This window comes from Marmota marmota, unplaced genomic scaffold (assembly GCF_001458135.2).
Source record: "Marmota marmota marmota unplaced genomic scaffold, marMar, whole genome shotgun sequence".
Classification (NCBI taxonomy): domain Eukaryota; kingdom Metazoa; phylum Chordata; class Mammalia; order Rodentia; family Sciuridae; genus Marmota; species Marmota marmota.
Window position 1 is genome coordinate 1,784,232 of NW_026000026.1, and position 9,253 is coordinate 1,793,484.

Sequence of the window (9,253 nt, forward strand, 5' to 3'; positions counted from 1 at the left end):
CTGCGGCGCGCGGCGTCGCTGCTGCGCGCGCGCGCCCCGGGCACGGGCTGGGCGGGCGGCCGGGCTTAGTTCCCCGGCCTCGGCTTCCCTTCCTGCAGAATCTAGGCTCGCAGGCGCCCTTGCGCTGGTTTGCGTGAGCCCCGACCCTCATTCCGATGGCGGCGAGAGGGGAGGAAGGCGCAGCCGGGCCTGGAGGCCCTTGGGTCCGTTCGCCCTTAAATCGAACTCGCGGTGCGCGCCACGGGAGGCCGCCCCTCCTGCCGAACCTGCTGCGCGGTCTGGCCCTTAAAATAAACCCTGACTCGCGCCCCCCACACACACCCCGCCTCCGGGGCCCCGCGGCCTGGGCCGTCTGCCCAGAGCCGGTGCTGAGCGCCCCCAACTATGAAGTAGACAACCTCCCCATCCTCTGTCCTCTCCTCGCATCGCCCTTAGCCTGATTAGTGATTGTACACGTGTGTGCACCGCATGCGTACTTGGTCTTTTGTCTTTACTGTGAATATCATGAGATTAGGGTCCAATATTGAGTCTGGGGAAAAAATTTAGTGGGTAGTGACCAGCGTTTAATAAAAATGAAATAGAATGAGAGAAAAATAGAGCGTACCGCATAATGAAAGTAAGTACTATTTCGCAAAGCATTGCATTCTCATTGCCTGTGGGCTTGGTCAGACATAAAATGTATCTTTTGCTAAGTTGAGAACAATTTACAGCATACCAGGTAGGAGTGGTGACTACCTAGTTAAGTGAGGAGGAGACAGGCCCAATGTGTAAGTAAGTTGCAAGTAGGCCTGAGAGTGCTTGTGCTTGGTGGGCTTTTGGTCTGGTATCACCCACCTGAAACCCCACACCATTTCCTGCCTTTTGTGAAACCCACTGCGTCAAGACTGGTGAAAGGAGAACAGAGAAAGCACAAGAGAAGGTAGAAAAGTCTTCCAGTCTTAAATGCTATGATTTAGCTGTGTATTCCAGAATCAATTCTTGGGTCCGGGGAAGTTGTATTCAAGAGAACTGAGACAGCCAGTTAAGACTTGGCCCTGCCTGGTAAAGAGAGTCCTGGGAAGTCTGGACTTGGCCTCCCTCAGTGTGGCACACCCACTTGGTCACAGAAGGCTGCACTTGCTGGAGTAGGTCTGTGAGCACCTCGGCCACCTGGCTGGTTATCCTGCTGTGGGGCTGAGGTACCCCTGCCATGGTCACAGATTTTTAACTCCATGCCTCCCAGTTTCTGAGCCACAAACCTCTGTGTTGAGGGTGGGGTGCATTCTTCACTAACAGGAGCTAGTTCTGTCTTAGAAAAAGACACAAGGTGGGGGTGTGGAGGTGCTGTTCCCTGAGATCTCTGAGTGCCCACCAGACTACTAGGTTTGCAGCTGGGTGGTTCCCTGAGGACACTGGCCACAGTGACATGCCCTCAGAGCAGAAGCTAAAAATACATACTGTGCAATGGTCCAGGAATGTGTCCTGCCCAACACCAGGATTGCAGGGTGCTTGGGAAAGGCCAATGAAGGGGAACGGTCGTGCTGGACCATTGGTATGGTTTATTTCCATTAGCACCTCATGAGGCCAGCTCTTCACATGTGTGCAGGTCTGGAGAACCCACCTACTTGGTCATCACCAAGCCTCAGACCCATGAGCTGAGGGATGTACAGACATGAGCTAGGATTCTACGACCTCTGGTCAGGCAGATTTCCAGCCTTGGTTTCTCCATTTGGCAAAAGGAGATTATAGGTGCCCTGTGCATCTCACAGTTGTACTCTAGTCATCCTAAAAATGACTGTGAAAGGCTTTGAGGGACAGGGGTCAACATGTGGGGGACAGGCTGTGCAGAGCACCACAGGGGGAGTCTCAGAGATCTCTACTGCAACCACAATCCACCACTTCCTTAGCACCTACCATGTGTATAGAGGAGAGTGAAGAAGTCCCTAATTCCAAAATCAATTCTTGGGTCCGGGGAAGTTGTATAATGTTAACAAGTAGAAGACATAGAGACAGGTCCCTTCCCCCATTGTGTTGCCAGTCTTGCTGGGATGACACAGGCCAGTGTCTTGCAACAGATAAGGGCACACTGCCACAAAAAGCCATTCTGTGACTCAAACCTACATTTGAAAGAGAGCAACCAGCACACCATTCATCTCACGAGTGTTGTTACCAGTGGGACGGACACAAGCTGATTCGGAGAAAAATGTGAATAGATAGTCCACAGGTAAAACAGAAATTGAGTCAGTGGTCTAAAGTGTAGGAACGTGCCAGGGAGGGGGACCTCGCCTGTACCCTCGTGTCATTCAGGAATTGGCACGGGGTGGAGCTGAGGGAGCATCTTCAGATGTTCACCCCACCTGGACCAACCTTCCCACCATAGCCACAGGGAGCAGAAGGAAGCACAGGTAGGCTGGGCCTGAGACTCCTTGCTGGCTTTGTAGTGGGCAGGGAAAGAGGCTGGAAGGCCTCTGCTGGACAAAGCCACTGCCCCAAGAACAAGGTCATGCCAACAGGGAGATGGGTCAGACCTCCCAAAGCCTGCGCTCACCTGGAAGCACTATTTTTACTTATGTGCAGGTCTGACTTGTTAATACCATAATCTTGTTTCTACTTTGACCAACCTGAGAACCAGTCTGGATTAGGCTCTGGGTGGCAAGGACTGTTTTGCACCAGGAGCTGAAGGTGCACATGGGTACCCACAGAGGAAAACACTGGCTGTGATGCAGCGTGCAGTTGGGCAGGGGGAGAAGCAGCTGGCCCTAGAGGAAGTTCCCAAACCCGGGGCTTCTCCACACTGTCTCAGCGTGTGCCTGGGGCCAGATGGGGAGGCGACTCCTCCGCCACATTCCTTGGGGCTTGTTTGGCTAAGCAGGCAATCGCTGACATGTTGGTCTTTCCCACACACCAAAACACAAGCCCCCTTGCCTTGGGAGTTCTACTGGGTCACAGCACTCTTTCAAGTGGCACTCACCAGCAACAGGGAGCCGTGGCCAGCATGGAGTCTAGACTCTCCATGCTGGGCTGAAGCTGACCTCATTCCCTATTCGTTTAACACATTTATTGAGGAGTGACAGTCTATAATATTCACTCATTTAAAGTATACAACCCAGCGATGTTTCACATAATACCAGAATTGTGACTCCATCACCACCACTAGTTCTGAAACTTTTTTTTTTTTTTGAGAGAGAGAGAGAGAGAGAGAGAATTTTAATATTTATTTTTTAGTTTTTCGGCGGACACAACATCTTTGTATGTGGTGCTGAGGATCGAACCCGGGCCGCACGCATGCCAGGCGAGCACGCTACCGCTTGAGCCACATCCCCAGCCCCCTGAAACTTTTTATTATCTCTGCAAACCTCATAGCCATTAGCAGTCTCTCCCTGTCCCTCCCTCGGTCCTCTTCTACTGAGCGAATTGTGGCTGTCTCCATGGATTTGCCTATATGAACATTTCATGTAAGTGGACTCCTACCATAGATGGCCTTTGGGAACTGACTTCCTGCACCCAGCACCTGCCGGAGTGTTTTCAAGGGTCCTTGTCTTATAGCATGTAGCAGAGCTTCATTCCTTTTTATGGTTGGATGATATACCATTCTAGGGTGTGGCTAACCTGTTCACCAGCTGAGGGACACTTGGGTCGTTTCCACTTCTTAGCTATTGTGAGCATTGCTGCTGTGAACATCTGTGCATGCTTTTGTGTGGACATAGATTTACCTTGATCCTGGATACCTAACCGAGAGAATAGCTGCTGGTCTGCGGTGATTCTGTTTAACACTGTGTGCTGTGCCAGGCCGCCGCACCCCTTCATGTTCCTGCCAGCCCTGGGTGGGGTGGAGCCTTTACTTTTCTCAGTACCAGTGTGGCTGAGGACAGGGTGTTCACATCTCAGTGGGGATATTCCTCCATTTGGGGATGGAGTCTCGTCTCTGCTCAGCAGACACCTCAGAGCCAAGTGTCCACTTTGCCTGACTCCAGCTGCAAGATAGGAAGAGGCTTCTTTTGTGATAGGGTAAGTCAGGCAGCCCCCTCCTGGGAAGAGCTGCCCAGCGGTCACTGCACAAGGAGCCTGCCCTTCCCCGGAGCCAGTCATGGATGCCCAGGAGCAGCAGCCACTCATCCTACCATCCTCAGTTCTTGCCATTCCAAATCTTCAGTCTTCCTGTTGCCTCCCTGCCCTGGTATCATCAGCCCGGGCATTCTAATTTCCAAATAGAAATATAAGCTCATGGGCCAAAAACCTTGGATGCTCAAAGGAAAAATGGCGATGGAGTTCACAAGTGGAAGGTGAGCAGTCCACACTCAGGATCTCCAAAGCACCACTCTGGAGCAGGTTTTAGAGACAGGAAGCCGAGGACTGGGGCACCAATGCCACCATCCCTGCATGACTGGGAGGCAGACGAAGTTGGGGAACCCATGTCACAGACATGATGTTACCCATCCTCCCCAAATACTTGACGAGTGAACAAATAAGCCCTCTCTGACCTTCCTGCCTGTCGCCACACAGAGGCCTCAGGAGAAGACTGCAAGCTGAATTCCCCAGGAGACAGAGGCAAGATGGGGGTTCAGGGCACTGTGCTAGTTGGGAGGGTGAGGCCTGTGACAAGTGGAGGAAGCAGGTTGGGCTGGAGCTGTCCCCAGGCCTCTGCAGTGCCACTGGGGAGCCCCCCAGCTGAGCAGAACCAGCCTGGTCCTGGCAGGGGGGGCCACTGGGGATGGGGTGCCTCAGCAAAAAGGAGGCAGGGCCTGAGGTCTCCCAGGCGAGGGCAGTCCACGGAGTCTCCTCCCCGGCAGTCAGTGAGTTGTGTGGGTGTGAACCTGGGGCCTTGGCACGGTAGGCAAATGCTCCACCGCTGAGCTGCACCCTCGTCTGGCAGCACCTCTCCTGCCTTAGGGTCTCCCCCTGCAGCTCCCCCATGGCTCCCCAGCCTGCTGCCTGGGGCAGGCTCAGGAGGGAGGGCCTCAAGCATCACCTGGAGTGCATCCCCTACCGCCCACCCACTTCCTCCATGCTCTGCCTGTGCCCCGGCCTCTGCTGCCACTTGGGGCTTACTTCATGACTGTGAGTCTGAGCCCGGGACTCTGTTTCTCTCAGCTGCACCTGTCCATTCACCAGGCAGGGGACAGAGTACCCTGGCACCCAAGAGGGCCCCTGAGCACCCTCCAAATCTGATCCCATAGGCACCCCCTCCCGGTTTGGCAGACTGTGCTGACTGAGCCTTGCCACTCTGGGGGAAGGGGGCAGCCCCTTTCCTCCGTTGTCACCCAGCATGTCATTCACTGGGGCAAGTCTGGTTACTGGGAGAGGATGTATGACAGTTCCTGGAGAGACACCCTGGCTTCCTGGGAGAGTGCTCTGCACCCTCTCCAGCAGGGAGCTGGCCAGCGTGATGGGCTGTTCAGGGTCATCTGAGGAGTCCAGGGACACACTCCTCAGGACATCTGCCCACTCTCTCCTGTCCTCCTCCTCTGGGGTGGGGGCTGACTTTAGCCCAAGAGCCACCCCTCAGCTGGCCTCAGCCCCCTTGAAGTCCAGCGACTCTGGCTATCACGTGGGATTCATCTGGAGTTTTCCCGCTCCTCCTGCCAGCACTCCTGTGGACTCTCCCCTACTGTCTGCCGATACCCTCAGCTGCCACTGTCCAGCTCAGGTCAGTGCAGCTTAGCTGAGGGCCTCCAGCGCCATCACCCTTCTGCCACACATTCCCAGCACCTGAGTCACTTTGACTGGTGATGCTGGGCTGGCTGCCTCGGGGAGGGAGGGCCCGCTGGAGAGCGGCCACCAAGTGGCCACCAAGCCACCCTCCAGAGGCAGTCAGGCTGCCCAATCCAGCTGGGCCTCTGTCACATTCTACCTACTACTGGAGCCAGTGGGATTCTGCTACATGCTACATGCTCAAGAGGCTCAGGGACATCCCCAGCAGCCTGCTCAGTCGGAGCCCTGGCTTATCCCAGGACCCTGCCCTGTCCGTGGGGCAGGCACACACCTCTCCAAGCCCCTCCGCCACCTCAAACCCAGGTGGCCTCCAGCCTGGAGCTCTGCCAGGACCAAGAATTTACCCTCCCATCACACCTGTCTCGCCCAGCCCTGATGGGAGTCTGCCCAAGCCTGGAAGGTGATCTGCTGGCTGCAGGGACATGGTAGGCAGGTCACACGTGGCCCATTCTGGAGCCTGAGAAGAGGGACCCAGTACCAGCACCTTTGCCCATAGGTAAACAGCACCCCTTCAAAGACCTGTGCCACCCTTTCCTGTTTTAAAAACAACAATTGGCATCTGATTCCAATGCATTACAGTTCACCCACTTAAAGTACACAGTTCAATGGCTTCGTGTCTGCAGAGTCGTGCGGCCATTGCCCAGTCAATTTCAGAACATTTTTACCTCCCTAAGACACCCAGCCGCACCTGCCGTCACTGCCTCTCTCGCCTCCCCCCCCTCCCCAGGTCTAGGCGACCACCAGTCTACTGTTCTTCTCCATGGGTCTGTTTCCTCTGGGCGTTTCACAGCGTGGGATCATCCAAGATGTGGTGCAGCCAGTTGCCGTTCCTGTTTTGTGGTGATCTTTCTTTTTCTTGCTGCGGAGATGGAGCCCAGGCCCTTGCACGTGCTGGGCAAGCACTCTGTCACTGAGCCACATCTCCAGCCGTGCGGTTCATTTTGAGACGGGGGTCTTATTAAGTTGCCCAGGCTGGCCTCAAACTTCCAACCCTCCTGCTTCAGCCCCCTGAAAAGCTGGGACCCCAGATGGGCACCACTATACCTGGCTTCTTTGATTCAGCCTAATGTTTTACAGCTTACTCCACCCTGTGCTAAAAATTCATTCCTTTTTTATTTTTTTATTTTTGGTATAGTGCTGGGGATTGAGCCCAGGACCTTGTGCATGCTAGGCAAGCACTCTACCAACTGAGCTATATCCCCAGCACCCCCAAATTAATTCCTTTTTATTGCTGCATAGTATTCCATCCCATGCACATGCTGTATCTTATTTGTTCATTTGCCAAGTGATGGACATGTGGGCTTATTTTAATTTTTCAGCTATGAAGGCCAATGTTGCTGTGAACTCAGTGTACTAGAAATCGAGTGGACTTATTTTCATTTCTTTTAGGTGTGTACCTAGGAGCGAAGTTGCTGGGCCATATGGCAACTGTTTAACCTTATGAAGAGCTACCTGCCTGCTTTCAAAGGTGGCTGCACTGTCTCTCCCTTGTACCAGTAGTGTATGAGGGCTGCAGATGTCACACCCTCACCAATGCCACCCCAGTGGGTGTGATGTGCTCTCTCATGGTGGCTTCCGTGTGCATTTCCCTAATGGCTAATGATATGGAGCATCTTTCCATATCCTTATTGTTCATTTGCACTTATTTTTGGAGAAATATCTATTCCTCATCTTTTGCCCATGTTTACATTGGGTCGTCATATTTTGAGTAGTAGGAGCTCCTTGTAGATCCTACATGGCAGTCTCATCAGGTACAGGATTTACAGATAAGTCCCCCGATCTGGATGACCTTCCACTTTCTTGATGTTTCCTAAAGCATGGAAGTTTTTAGTTTAGCTGATCTGCAATCTTTCTGGTTTATTTTTTATTGCTTGTGATTTTGGTGTCATATCAAAAACTCACATCTCACTGAAAGCCTGTGCCATTTTTCTTCTCACAGTTTCCCAGGCTCTGCTTTTACATTGAGAGTGTGATCAGTTCTGAGCGAGTTCTCTACGTCATGAGAGATGGGGTCCAGCTTCACTCTTGTGCACATGGATATCCAATTGTCTCAGCACCTTTGTTGAAAGACTGTCTTTTTTCCATTGAATGTTAAAAACATGTTTGATAGTGATTGTGTTGGCACGCTTGTCAAAAATGGGTCGGCCACAACCCTTTGAAGGATTTATTTCTGGGATCTCATAAATGTGGAAGTCTATCTTTATCCAAGGACCATACTGTTTGTATGTTTTTGGTGACACTGAGGATTGAACCTGAGTGCTTTACCACTGAGTCATGTACCCTGAAAGTTGCTAGGATTATAAGCATGCCCCATTGCATCCAGCTGTAGTAGTTTTTTTTTTAACCTTTATTTTATTTGTTTTGATTTTTATGTGGTGCTGGGGATTGAACCCAGCGTTTCACGTGTGCTAGGCAAGTGCTCTGCCACCCAGCCACAACGCCAGCCCCAGCTGTAGTGGTTTGGATACCAGGAAGTCCAAATCCTCCAAATTTGTTCTTCTTTAAGATTGTTTTGGCTATTCTGAGTTCCTTGACATTCCATATATATTTAAGAATCAATTTCTCAATTTCTGCAAAAAAGCCATCCGAGAATTTGGTGGTGATTGTGTTGAATCTGACACGCAAATAGCATCAGGGGAAGGCAAATGAAAATAAATGGGGAGTGTTGCCATCTTAACAGTAGCCACTCTTCCAATCCATGAACATGGGATGCCGTTCCACTTATTTAAATCTTCCTTCATCTTTCAACAATATGTCATAGTTTTAAGAATATATTTTGTGGGCTGGGGTTGTGGTTCAGTGGTGGAGTGCTTGTCTAGCATGTGTGAGGCAGTGCCACATATAAATAAATAAATGAATTAAAGATCCATCAATAGCTAACAATTTTTTTAAAAAGGAACATGTTTTGCACTTTTTAAAATGTGTTCCTAAGTATTTTGTGGAATTATTTTCTTAATTTCAGTTTTGATTTGTTCATCGAAATCGTATGGATGTGCCATCGAACTTTGTATATTTATCTCGTGTCTCGCAACCTTGCTTGTGGGGAGCCACTCCAAATGCATGCACCTTTAAGTCCTGAAGCACCACTGGGGTGCGGTAGTGCCATGACCTGTGACTCTTCCCTTGCTCTAGGAGTAGGCGGCACCCAGAGCAGTTGGCTTACACTCACCTATTCCTTTGTAAACCTGACCCCTTGCCTCATTTGAATAGCTTCTCCCCAATAAAAAGGTCCAGCACATGCTCCTCACTCTCTTTTTGCCTGCTTGCCCCCTTCTGGGTAGCCGAGGCTGAGGAGCGGTCACTGAACCCCAAAAAAAAGGTACTTCTGTGTCTGTGTCTTTATTTAGCTTAAATTCACTTGGAAGACCCTGACTGGTTGTGTTGGTGACGTGACACTTGCTGACCTTGTTAGCTCTCATAGTTTCTTAGTGGCTTCCTGAGGATTTTCTTTTCTTTTCTTTTTTTTTTTTTAATTTTTTTTAAAGACAGAGTGAGAGGGAGAGAGAGACAATTTTAATATTTATTTTTTAGTCTTTGGCGGACACAACATCTTTGTTGGTAT